We start from the raw sequence: 5,186 nt of genomic DNA on the forward strand, positions 1-5,186 counted from the left end.
GTTTATAGTTTTATACCATGTAAGGTTTGGTATACTTTATTCACTATAAACAAGGGCTCTGATACCAATCTGTCACACCGCGAAAACCAAGGCGGAAACATTTCCGGGGCGGACTCCACGTTGAGTATCAAATCCAATGCACATAGTAAGCAAAGTAAACAACCATTACATAACATATGAAAATTTACATTTTGTTCAAAAGTAAAGTTGTACAAGTGTGATATATATATATATATATATATATATATATATATATATATATATATATATATGTATATGTATATATATATATGTGTATATATATATATATGAACAAAAGTAAGACGTGTCTTCAACGCACTCTGTCTTCATCAAAAGCATCATCGGGTACTTGTCTAATGCGGACTTGAGAATACAAGCATTTTGAAAATCAGCATAAAGCTGGTGAGTTCATAAGCGGTTCTGTTGTCTGAAAATGTACGAGTTTCCTTTTGGTTTCTGAAAATGTTACGACCCAAGAAAATCCTATATTTTCTTAAAGGTAATGTTAGGTTAACTATTATGTTGCATGGTTCTGGTTATGTTCAATTGTTATCCCAGGAAAATCCCATATTTTCCTAATGTGAAAGATGTATACTGGAAACTAGGGATGTGGAAAAAACCGCACAAACCGCCCGCACCACACCAAACCGCACCGCATAAAGCGGTTTATAATTTCGTGGTGCGATTTACGGTTCATCATTTTATCAAACCGCACTATGCGGTGTGTTTTACGGTTTGTATTTATAAAACTGCGGTTCAAACTGCACCGCACTGCATGTTATATATATACTTTTTTTTCTTTACTTTGTTATAACTTAAGATCACGATTTAGAAACGATGTATATAAATATATTTCTTACAATAACCAAATATCTATAACGTAACATTAAATCACTATTAGATCAAGATCTCATGGTTTACAAGAATATAACAACTATAATGGCAAAATATTAAGCAATAACAATGATACTTACAAAACCATAGTAGCATGAATCACAATATATTAAAAACGATTTAACTCGAAAATTGTATTTGTTTTTATAAAATGAAAGCAATCAATTTTTTTTACCCGGTCAGGTTTTTGGTTTTTTGATAGATTTAACGTTGAACAACTCATCAAACCGCACAAACCGCAACTAAACCGCATAAACCACCGCATCAAACCGCACCGCATCACGCGGTTTTCAACATCTGTGGTGCGGTTTGCGGTTTCTAAAATCTTCAAATCGCATATGTGGTGCGGTTTGCGTTTTTGACTCGAAACTGCACCAAACCGCACCGCGCACACCCCTACTGAAAACCTTGTTATCCTTGTAAAGTGTATGCTAGTTTACCAACACGAAATGTAATGTAAAAGATGTACACTGAAAATGTATTAGTTTTAACACGTATATAAAACTAATAAATACCAAGTAAACTAGTTACTATACCCATTATTACTAAAATGTAAATCTCTGTTATCCAAATTGCGAGATCCATAACCATACAATAGACTAGATATAGCAATATGTAGTTCACATCACCTTATGACTTTCATCACCCTTGAACCTTTCGGTTCGGCTATAGTTAGCAGCTAGATGTGGGGTAGTCAGCCCCGTATAGATCTATACACTCAAGTCACGCTCCCTATCTAAGAGATTCTGGTTACGGGGGCGGTCCTCCACTCGCGTATCTCTGTGGAGTGTTCTCCGAGGATGTGTCTCCAATTTATAGGAATAACAAATTTACTAGTAATAATACTGAAAGATCAAATGACTATCCTCTACTCGCGTATCTCTGTGGAGTGTTACCGAGGACAAAACAATATTCTAAGTTTAAATGTTATGCTTTTAACTGATATAATGCGGGAAAACATTTGTGAAAATATACAATACAACAATTTATAATGTTTTTCACAAATAATATGATAATGTATTCTGTAAGTTCAAATGGTTGATTGTTACGACTGTCAGTGTTCAAAGCATATGTAATATGAAACACAACACATATAAAACAAGTTTTGAGTACAAGTATTACTTGTACTTTGCTTGTATTCCCCCCTGAAAACGGTGAAAAACATTGAAAAAGGGTAGGGGGATGAACTCACCAAATAAGAAAACGTGACGGTTTGGACGCTATGTGTTGGTTCGGGGCTTCATAATGCGTGAGGTTCCTATGTAATATGAAATGGTATACAAATGTATCTAATTAGACTTTAAATCACTAATTAGATATGATTATACACTCCAATACGAGAAAACACTTCAAATCAAGTGTTTGGAGTGACCCGGGTGACATCTATGGATGTATAGGTCTTTGGAAAATGAGTTAGCTCTTGAAGAGTAAACTCCTTAGGGATTTTATGGCCCTAAGACCATGACCATATGAGTTAACGGCCGTGAACTCATGAATATGGGGTTTTATGGTGCTAAATGGTCAATTAACACATGGGAAAGCTTGCTTTGATTAAATCTAAGGCATAGGAATAAGTTTCACCACCAAAGGGACCATCAAAGAGAGTTTACGGCCATAAACTAGGATTTTATGGCCGTAATCTCCTATACCCTTCTTATATTGAGGATTTTATGGCCGTAATCTCCTATACCCTTCACATGTGATTCAAACCAATTTTTCAAGCCTTATAATGAATTTAGGGCATCATTTGGCTACTGTTTATGAGTTTACGGCCCAGGAACCCTTTCTAGGGGGATTTACGGCCATGAAGTCTCCAAGGGGTGGTTTTCATCATGTTTAAGGCCCCTAAATCGATTATGGTTGATTCTAGAATTTAATCCAAGGCTATTGGTGTGTTTAAGTAGCTTTTAAACACTCTAATATAAGTTTACTCTCCATGAAGGTGAGTTTACGGACCAAGCATGTTCTTGGGCAGTAAACTCATGTTTACTCCCCAAAAACTTGATTCAAGGTGTTCTAAGTCCAGTACATTAAGTCATATAACCATATCTAAGATCCAAAGGTCGGTTGGAAGGGTTTAAAGGCTCAAAAACCCATCATATGTGTGTCTACGGCCCAAGCATGTTCCAGGGCCGTAAACACATGAAAATGGTCCTAAATGATAGTTTAACCACGAATTTGAAGGTCTAAGATGCTAATCTATGAGTTAAGGAAGTTACCTTGGTGATTTTGAGCTTAAATTTGATGTTTTTGGACTTGAAATTTGGATTGGATGAGAGAGGTTAGAGAGAGAGTAGTGAGAGAAAGAGCAAAAGCTTCACATGGAAGCTTAACCCACTTTAAATAGGTTCCAAGTTTTGGACATGGTGGAATTCTACCTGATACCAACGTTATACGATGCTTTTGGTCGCACCCGATTAAGTCACCGTAACCCGATATGGTCGATTCTAAAAGGTTTCCGATTACTAATATGGAGTGTTAATATGAGTTCTAAACATGTTTAGACACTCATTAAGTCATAATAGAAATCCCACAATTACGACTTAATTTAATGACGTAAACGAAAATGAAATTGAAATCGACGACTTTATTAACGGAAAGGGTTACAAATGATGGAACGAACTTCGGGTTGTCACAAACCAGGTGCTCCAATTGTTGCATATGGACTTTTTTGGTCCAGTCAATGTCCTTAGCATCAATAAAAAAAAATTATTGTCTGGTTGTGATCGATGACTTCTCATTTTTTATGTGGGTCTTCTTGTTGTCCAACAAAGCTGGGATTACTGATCTGATTTGGAAGTTCATTGTGATGATAGAGAACAAAACCAATCATCGGGTGAAGGTGCACCAAACTGACAATGGGACAGAATTTAAGAATGTTGTTCTTGATCATTTTTGCATTGAAAAGCGGACCGTGCATCAATATAGTTCCATTCGCAATCTCAACAAAATGATTTTGTTGAACACAAAAATCGAACATTGTAAGACGCTATAAGGACGATGCTATGTGACTCCAAGCTACCAGTTTTCTTTTGGGCTGAGGCGATCAATACAGCTTCTTATGTTCTAAATCGTGTTTTGATCAACAAAGCCCAGATGAAGACTCCATACGAGATTCTCTATGATCACATGCCTTATGTCAGTCATTTCTGAATTTTTGGCTATCCTTGCACCCTTCTTCACCTAGAATCCAACCCAAAGTTCAACGCCAAAGCTGATGACTGTTATTTTGTGGGGTATATTTCACGCACAGCATATAGGGTCTACAGTAAGAAGACAAAAAAAATTGTAGAATCCTTTGATGTGCGTTGGTTGGAGGAAAATGAGACGGATGCTAGATTGGGTCCATATTGGTTGTTTGATTACACATCTTTATTCAAATACTTTAATGTGCTTTCAAATGATTCACCCGGTTCTACTTTTGGTTTGAAGACTATGATTGAAGATGAAGATGAAGAAGTTGTTTACAGACCACCCGTGATGTCCTCTACAACTCCTACAGTGGATACATTTGTTCCAATTACTTGGCCAGAATCTCTGTGTCAACAAACCAATCCAGATGTTGATCTCACTCCTCTTACTCCGGATGAAAAAGAGTTTATATCCAGAGATGCTTTCACTAGTACTCAAACATTTATCGAACTTCTCTTTCCCAAACCGATTTCTAATGAGTTCGTGGCAAAACCTTCTGATGGGTTAGGATCGTCTGAAGCGGTTCATTCAGAAGATGATGGATTTTTCAATATTCACACCCTTCCTGTCTCACTCAATGATATTAGCCAGGAGCTACCTTCCAGAGTTGAACGCGATCACCCGATCAAAAATTTCATTGGCCAGCTGGGCGACGGTGGTCTAACACGAAGTCAGAGTGGAGATGTAAACACATGCCTCTACTCTTGCTTCATTTCTCAAATAGAGCCAAAGGATGTTGAAATGGCTTTGAATGAGCCCAGTTGGGTGGATGCTATGCATGAAGAATTAAATCAATTTGAAAAACTTGGCATTTGGAAGTTGGTTGAATTAGCTAAGGGCAGAACGTATCTTGACACGCGTTGGGTTTATCGCAATAAGCAAGATGATTCTGGTGTCATTATGCGAAACAAAGCTCGATTAGTTTTATGTGGATTTCTCCAAATCGAGGGTCTAGACTACACTGAAGTTTATGCTCCGATGGAATGCTTGGAGACCATTCGTATTTTCCTAGCGTATGCCTCCTACATGAACTTCACGGTTTACCAGATGGATGTCAAGACTACCTTCTTATACGGCGC

Source organism: Lactuca saligna, chromosome 5, assembly GCF_052625555.1.
Source record: "Lactuca saligna cultivar CGN05327 chromosome 5, ASM5262555v1, whole genome shotgun sequence".
In the NCBI taxonomy this organism is placed as follows: Eukaryota; Viridiplantae; Streptophyta; class Magnoliopsida; order Asterales; family Asteraceae; genus Lactuca; species Lactuca saligna.